The sequence below is a fragment of the Schistocerca cancellata genome, chromosome 5 (genome assembly GCF_023864275.1).
Source record: "Schistocerca cancellata isolate TAMUIC-IGC-003103 chromosome 5, iqSchCanc2.1, whole genome shotgun sequence".
Lineage (NCBI taxonomy): Eukaryota > Metazoa > Arthropoda > Insecta > Orthoptera > Acrididae > Schistocerca > Schistocerca cancellata.
In genome coordinates this window covers 717,376,695-717,385,793 of record NC_064630.1, presented here as the reverse complement: position 1 = coordinate 717,385,793, position 9,099 = coordinate 717,376,695, and the positions used below count along the sequence as shown (strand labels likewise).

Below are 9,099 nucleotides of genomic sequence, written 5' to 3'. Positions count from 1 at the left end.
AGTTAGGACATTTAGTGATTAAGAACTCTACACTGCTGCCCATCCGGAGTGCCCAATTACCGATCGTGAACAGTCCTGAAAACCGGAATTCTAATAAGCTAATGAAATGTCTGTGGCTAGAACGTCATCACCACTTTTGTCATCACCATGTGTTTAAACAGCTCGTCTCTTCGTTTGTGGTAAGACACCTGTCCGCCCCGATAGCAGGATCATACTTCACGGGATCATTTCTGTAGTATGTCTTCATCTCTCTCTAGTTCAAAGCTGGAGTGGACGTAACGACAATGATGAGTGGTAGCACTTTCCCTGAGCATGAGACATCCGACCGAGATTCATTGCATCTTGGCTTTAATCGATCGTTCACCACATTCTTAGGGATGTGGGAAGGGAACAGGACTTTCCGAGAGGTGGTTTATTTATAACCACGCAGGGGGCCCCGGTTCGATTCCCGACAGGGGACTGGGTGTTGTGTATCCTTCATTTTAGCCGGCACGGTAGCTTAGTGTGTTCGGTCAGAGGGTTAGCTGCCGTATGTAATGAAAAAAACTGAGTTAATAGATCAACAACGAACTTACAAGGGTGTCTTACGACGTCCGCCCCGATCAGATGCAACGAACGAAAACGAACAAAATTAAATTTAAGGCCAGGGTTAGATTCCCGGCTGAGTCGGGGATTTTCTCCGTTCAGGGACTGGGTGCTGTGTTGTCTTCATCGTCATTTCATCGCCATCCGGCGCGCAGATCGCCTAATGTGGCGTCGAATGTAATAAGACCTGCACCAAGGCGGCCGGACCTGCCCCGTAAGGGGCCTCCCGGCCAATGACGCCAAATGCTCATTTCCATTTTGGTAAAACACCATTTCTGGATTCACTGCTTTTGTTGTGAAATGTAAGTTCAGCTTGTGCACGTGGACAAGGTGTACGGTATTTCTTATTACACATTTCTAGAGGTGGTTAGATTGTGTAGCGCATAAAATTTTGCTTAGGAATGAATGTTTGGGTAAGGTGCGCCCCACTGTTGGACATACGCTTTTAACTCTTGCTAATATTTATAATTTTTAGGAAACAGACACATTTTCATTGTAGTGACCTCTCATGTTATTTATTCCCGTAAATTTCACCACACCTCCGGCATCGATATGTGGATAAGTACCATATGAGACTCTCAGAATTTAAAGAGCAATCGAGCCAGGAGATTTATTATCGCCTCAGTTTAAGGGAGCACATGTTCGGTGGCGAATGGGTGGCTGTTTTTCTTTCAAGATAATGATTTAAAGGTCGGTATTACGCAGGCTTTCAACAGGGTCGGAACTGCAACTTTTTTATGGCTACTTACAAGTTGGCCCATTCTTCTCCCACAATAGCCGGCCGAAGTGGCCGAGCTGTTCTAGGCGCTTCAGTCTGCAACCGCGCGACCGCTACGGTCGCAGGTTCGAATCCTGTCTCGGGCATGGATGTGTGTGATGTCCTTAGGTTAGTTAGGTTTAAGTAGTTCTAAGTTCTAGGGGACTGATGACCTCAGATGTTAAGTCCCATAGTGCTCAGAGCCATTTGAACCATTTTTCTCCCAAAATATTAATTCTCCATACCTTCAGGTCTAGCACCCCCCCCCCCCTACAAACTAAACCGAAGAAGGAATACTTGATAATGGACCCAATGATGGCATCAAGTATAGATGAGCTTAATAAAGCAAATCTGGAACTAGGCTTGAAAAATCAGTTGCAGTAAGATCAAAATGACGTCAGTCTGTATATCGAAAATAAAATAGTACAAATTAACAATGAAGTCCGTTATATAGGAGTGTATTTTAAAGGGCGGCTGCTGCGGATGATGGATGGCGACGACGACGATGATGATGCTGATGCTGGTCAGCACTGCTGGCGATTTCCTCACCTAACGGGTCCAGAATGCCCGATATTCCTGCAGGAAGCGCTGGTGGTGCTATTGGAAGATGTGCTACTGAACATTCGTGCAGAAACATTGTCCCAACACAGTGGCGTATCGGCGCATTTTGAAGTTGCTGTCGGAGTCCATTTCAAAGCAAAACTGCGCGATATATGTGTAATTCGAGGTGGACCAAATGCTTGGGTGCCATGGCCCCGGATTTGGCTCTTTTAGACTTGTATCTGTTGGCCGTCTGAGCAGTCTCGTTTACGAGGCCATTGCATTATCAGCGGAGGGCGTTTTTGTTTGGACTACGGACCCGATAGTAAGAATTCTCTGTACGCCAGGTACTTTTGATCGTTTATACCAGAACTGTCTACGCTCACAGAATTTTGCAATGAAAATAGTGATCGCCGTATTGAACAGTTGTTTTTGATGACTGAGAAATATAAATATTTACGAGAGAGAGAGAGAGAGAGAGAGAGGGAGAGAGAGATCTTCCGATCTTATGATGCGTGTTTTAAATGTCTGCACTAACCATGACGATGGAAACTGAAATACGGAGAGGTCTACAACCGCTTGCAGTTGTGGTGTCACCACCAGTCACCACACTTGCTAGGTGGTGGCCTTTAAATCGGCCGCGGTCCGTTAGTATACGTCGGACCCGCGTGTCGCCACTATCATTGATTGCAGACCGAGCACCGCCACACGGCATGTCTAGTCTACAGAGACTCCTTAGCACTCGCCCCAGTTGTACAGTCGACTTTGCTAGCGTTGGTTCACTGTCTACATACGCTCTCATTTGCAGAGACGACAGTTTAGCACTGCCTTCAGCTACGTCATTTGTTACGACCTAGCAAGGCGCTATGTTGAGTTACTATAAGTACTATCTTCAAGAATGTCTTGTGAACAGATAATATTGTGACTCATGTACCGTCAAGAGCGACGTTCATCATTAATGGATTAAAGTTAAGTATCAAACTAATTGTGTCCGCTTTCTGAATTCTCATTCCTTGTCATGTTCCAGACCTCACGTCAGTATAGTTCTTCCCTCCTCACGCTAGCCTGCTTGAGCTAAAACGCCTGCATTTCGGCCTACACTCGTAACACGGTGTTGGGCTCTTCTGCTAACACAAAAGCAGTACTTCTGATTTTGGCGGGAACTTTCATCGCGGTTTCCGAGCTTACTGTGCCTGTATGACGGTTAACTTTAGATAAGGCACATCATGTTTCATAACGAACTATTAAGAGGTTCCTCTTCTATACTAGGAAGTTACCTCATCGATAAGGAAAATTTGTTCCATTAGTGGTTTCAATCGGGCTAATCTTAGGGGAATGCCAACATTGTATTCGTGATTCAGCTGATCTAGCAATGGGGAAGAGAGAGAATGAAAACAGTTGCACACGCATTTCTCCCTTCGGCACACTAATTCGTCCATGGCTCTACAATGAGTTTGAAAAGAGAACTGTATATTCTCAGCTGACTCATTGTAGGTTTGCTCAATTCTTGGCTATTGGGGACAATTTGTAAGGATTTTGCTAAATCAAAATATATAGGGTCGCTTTGTTGTCTTATCTTCCCATTTGCTGAGACACGAGATCCCATAGGTTAATTTATCTTGATGTAGGAGGTGTCAGCAGTAGCTTTGTTGTCTTATTTTCCCATATGCTGATACACGAGATCTCAGAGGTTAATTTATCTTGATGTAGGAGCTGTCAGCAGAAGGAGTCATTACGAAATAGTAAAACTGCGCTGTTTATGTACAAGGATTATGTAAATAACGGGTTGGGCATTCAAGGAAGTGCAACAACATACCTCAAAAAATTGAAAGGGTCAGCGGAAAAAAAGTGCTAACCCTCAATTTAGAAAGGATTAGTCTGATCACAGTGTGGCCTGTCTATTGTATTTTCGAATGCCACATGTGCTGGTAAGAAGAAGCGCTTGTGTGCCGCTAGAAAAAATCTGTCTACTATATAAATTGTTTTGTTTTATCGTATTTATTTTGTTGTCATTGAACTCAAGCAGCAATAACATGCCACAACCAAAAATTACGCTCTCGTGGGTTAACACTTACTTCAACCGATCCCATGAATTAGTATGTTATGAAGGTGAAATGAGCTGGTATAATACCTTCTACACGTCGCAGGGTAGAAGGAAATACGCTTTCGATTTGTTACTTTGGCGTCGACTCACATACATCATTGTTGGAAGTTTACAATTTATTGCTACTAGTCGTTGGGATATTGGTATGGTTTAGTTGGCGAGTTACATACCTGCCCTAATCCGACGTGGGTCGCGACATAATTACTTCAGAAGCTTGCTCTGAGACCAGAAGTGACGGGGTATTTAAGATCATACATTAGTAGTACGCAAGCAGCTGCGTACAGGAGTGAAGCGGCGACGGGGTCAAGCGGAGATTTTTCTGGTCGCTGTGGTTGGAAATAGGGCAGAAAGATTTGGGGTGATAGAGGTAGATATGGTGATGATAGTGAAATGAGACTCTGGGTTGGCTTACTGGTTTGTTTCTTATTGCTTTTTCATGTGGCTGCAATGAAAATGCGGAAGGGCATAGACACTGGTTTACAAACACATATATGAGGTTACTAGAATAAGTGGTCACCCTGGCCTATAACTTTGTTTAGCTGCCGTAACATATGGTACTATTGACTACAAATCATGAAAGTGCCAGATTCTATTGCTCTAAACGAACCCGTAGGCTCAAGTACGCATCACAGTCAAAATGACAGGCAGAGACAGGTACGTGTAGGCAAATGGACGATGGAAGTCAGTAACAGAAGTCCAGAGGTACGTACAGGCAAAAGTTTGCAAGTCCTTTATAGTGCACAAAGTTAACTGACAACGAGTCTGATGCTCGCTTACTTGGTATCTGCTGTGGCTCTTTCAACCGAGGCTGATGTCATTCACTGGAACTCTCGAACTCTGCTGAACTCTACGTTGCTTGGCTTTTAAGGGCCTCTACATACAGCGTTTGGGGCTCTCCCCTCACGGGCGGTACGTGACAGCGTCGCTTTTTACCTCCAATTCGTCTTCACTGAGCGTGAAATAGCGCTTTCTCAGTGCGTATGATCTCTTAATGGACCGATGAAAGCGGCTTGCGCCGTACACCTCTGTGAAGTTGTAGGCGTACAGTTAATATTCATACTTAGATGATTTTTTCTTTTTTTTTGCAACTTTCCATGATTCGGTAGTTACGTTAGCGTCATATGTACAATCAACGTCACGTTCCCTGAGTGCGTTGCTGGAAAAAAAAAGCTATCATGTCCTTTGTAGATGGATTCAAGAGTTAGGCGTGTACCAAAGGCAGGAATTGACAGTTAGCCCGCTTACTGAAAGTAAATTCTCTGAATGAGGAGCCATCGCAGCGAGTAACTGTAGTTACCACATGTCAACAATGTCCAATTATGTCTAAAATGTCAAGCGTTTGTCATATATCCATCGACAGGGTGTTGCAAACCTTTAGGATGAAAAGTATACAACTGGCAGAAGACCCCCAGCCTTTGAGATAAGCGATGAATTCTCAAAGATGCATATTTAGTTTTTTCTTGTCTTTATCAGCTTACCTTGTACACCAGCAAATTAAATAGTAGCAGGTGTGAAAAGTGATGCTCGCCATTTGCAGTATATGCGTACCATGACGCTTAAAAATTTACGAAAGTCTTTGAAATCTAGCTGTTGACTGCTGAACAATGAGTCACCAGCTATTATTATCTTAACAACGAGTTCCTCTTCAGTTTGTATTGGAATCTTAGACGCCAACGACCCCACAGACAGGAATGCGGTCCGGCTATCACAGTGGCCATGGTCCTGGACCTATCCCTTTAACGATGAGGGTATCTGTTGTCCAGCTGCTCCCGGACATTGATACAGAAGTGGAATCATGCAACGTCGTGTTGAAACAAAATTTTCTCACGGACAAGATGTACAATCTACGACCAAAGTGATAGCACATCTCAAATGCACAGCATCCAAAGTGAATGGAGGCAAACAACATCCTGTTTGTTGATCTTGTACAGTCCCAGCCCAGAAGTTTGTAGGGAATCGATGCTCATGATATGTCACGGGTATGACTATGAGTTTTCACCTTTAAAGATATGCCCATTGTTGCAGTTGAAATATCATACCAGTTGAAAGAAGCCTAATTCATAAAACAATACAAACTGTAAGAAGTTCAGCACTGGGCCTCTGCGATGGATAACTGGTGGATGACAGAACTGAATTCTCGATTTGTTTGCACATGTTGTTTAAGGCAGAAATGCAGAAGGCATTGAGGAGAAAGTGATATGAGAATCAAAATGGGCTGACTACTGGGAAACGTAAGGAGACGGAAAGCAGGCGATAAGACGTGAGAAGGATTGCAGTTATGCAGGGAAAGGTTAGGAACGAGAGTGGTTGAGTAGTTAATAATTTATAGGATGGGTAGATCTGAGGAGTGATGTCATTGGCTGGGAGCGGAAGGCGGTTGAACTTTCCCTGGGAAAGGACGTGGAGTGAGTGGAGACGTACGGAAGGCGACTATGATGAAATAGGGGGGGGGGGGGTGCAGTATGCCAGGCTTCACGCTTCTCAAGGTTGGGGGACAGAGTCAAGTGGCGGTATTCCATTGGCGAAAATATCCCAATTGTTAGGGGAAATATTAAGGCGTTATGATTTGGTACAGGATATGGTTGTCTATAGGTAAACGGATACAGAAAGTGAGGTATGTAGACATACATGTGCTGGGGAAAGTTGTGAGGGATGGGAAAGACACGCCGTGGTTCGACAGACATGTTAGAAAGCTACAAATTTTAATGTAGCCAAAGCCTCGCAGATACACGAAAATTGAACGAAGAAAAACTAGCTTAAGTAGAACCATGCATGAAGTGCTCAGGATAATACGAAAGCAAATTTCTGTCTACGGACTTTTATTTTGGACTTTCGTAAAACTAGTATACAGATAGAAGCCATCTGCACAGACACTCAGTGACCATAATGGCATGGGAATGGAAGATGACACAGAAGGCAGAAATACTAAACGTCTTTTTCCAAAACTGTTTCACTGAGGAACACCGCACTGTAGTTCCTCCTCTAAATCGTCACTCAAACGTCAAAATAAGAGATATAGAAATGAGTGACCATGGTATAGAAAGGGAACTGAAGTCGCTCAACAGAGGAAAGGCCACAGGATCTGACGGGATAAGATTTTACATAATAAAGAACTTGCTACTCTTCTAGCAGCAGTTTAGCGTAGGCCGCTGGAGAAGCAAAGTGTTCCTAATGATTGGAACACGCACGAGACATTCCCGTTTTGATTAAGAGTGGTCGAACAGACACACAAAACTATAGGCCTCTACCTCTGACGTCGGTCTGTTCTAGAATTTTGGAACATGTTTTATACTCTCGTATTATGACATTTCTGGAGAGCAAAAACATTCTGTGTAGGAACCAACATGGGTTTCCAAAACAACGATTGTGCGAAACCCAATTCGCTCTATTCTTCCATGACACCCAGTAAACAGTAGATACTGGCGCCCAGGTTGATGTGTTCCTTGTCTTACGGAAAGCGTTAAGTAGAGTTTTTTACTCCCGCCTTATAAACAACATACGAGCAAGGGGAATATCAGACTGTGACTGTGTGACTGAAGAGTTTATAGCAAACTCAACACGGCATGTCATTCTGAACCTAAATAAGTCTTCAATCGCAAAAGTAATTCGGCCGTACCCCAAGAGAGTGTTACTGGATAATTATTTTTCACAATACCTGGCCTAAGTAAAGAAGGGAAAGCTGAAAGGTGTAAGAAGTATAAAGAGGGTCTGTACAAGGGGGATGTACTTGAGAGCAATGTTATAGAAATGGAAGAGGGCGTAGATGAAAATTAGATGGGAGATACGATACTCCGAGAGGAATTTGATAGAGCACTGAAAGACCTAACTCGAAACAAAACCCCGGGAGTAGATGACATTCCATCATAACTATTGATAGCCTTGAGAGAGGCAGCCGTGATAAGTCTCTTCTGTCTCGTGTGCAAGATGTTTGAGACAGGCGAAATATGCTCATGCTTCAAGAAGAGTATAATGATTACAATTCCAAAGAAAGTAGGTGCAGACAGATGTCAATATTACCGAACTATCAATTTAATAAGTCATGGATGCAAAACACTAACATGAATTCTTTGTACAAGAATGGAAAAACTGGTAAAGGCCGACCAGGGGGAAGATCAGTTTGGATTCCGGAGAAATGTAGGAGAGAGAGTCCTGATCCTACGACTTCTGTTAGAAGATAGGTTAAGAAAAGACAAACCCACCTTTATAGCATTTGTAGACTTAGAGAAAGCTTTTGATAATGTTGACTGGAATACTGTCTTTGAAATACGGAAGGTATCAGGGGAAAAAATACAGGGAGCGAAAGGCTATTTGCAACTTGTACAGAAGCCAGAAGGCAGTTATAAGAGTCGAGGGGCATGAAAAGGAAGCAGTGGTTGAGAAGGGGGTTGTATGATATTCAATCTGTACATGAAACAAGTAGTAAGGGTAACCAAAGAAAAATATAGAGTAGGAATTAAAGTCCAGACAGAAGAAATAAAAACTTTGAGCTTTTGCCGGTGGCATTATACTATCAGAGACAGCAAAGGACCAGGAAGATCAGTTGAACTGAACGGGCATTGTATTGAAAGGAGGATATAAGACGAACTTCAACAGAAACGAAGCAATGGTAATGGAATGTAATGTAACTGAATAAGATGTTACTTAGGAAATGTCAAGAAAAGCGTTCCTGAAGAAGAGAAATTTGTCAACATCGAAATAGATTTAAGCGTCAAGAAACCTTTCTGAAAGTATTTGTATGGAGTGTAGCCACGTATGGAAGTGAAACAGTAAGGTAAACAGTTTAGATAAGAGAGTATAGAAGCTTTTGAAATGTGGTGCTACGGAAGAATGCTGGGGATTAGATGGGAAGACCATGTAACTAACGAGGAAATACTGAACATACTTAGGAATGAAAGAAATTTGTGGCACAATCTGACTAGAAGAAGGGATAGGTTGATAAGACACACTCTGAAACATCAAGGGAGCACCAGTATTTGAGGGAAGTGCGAGGGGTAAAAATCGTAGAGGGAGACCAAGAGATGAATAGAGTAAGCAGATTCAGAAGCATGTAGGTTGCAGTACGTATTTGGCGATGAAGGGGCTTGCACAGGATAGAGTGTATGGAGAATCGCAG

General features: G+C 43.2%; 1 non-coding gene across 1 annotated transcript; it reads left to right on the top strand.

Annotated features, from left to right (window-relative positions):
* Positions 1–205: 205 nt before the first annotated feature.
* On the top strand, positions 206–409 carry LOC126189809 (small nucleolar RNA U3). Its single transcript, XR_007538224.1, has one exon. It is a non-coding gene; the product is annotated as a small nucleolar RNA U3 (small nucleolar RNA).
* Positions 410–9,099: the final 8,690 nt, after the last annotated feature.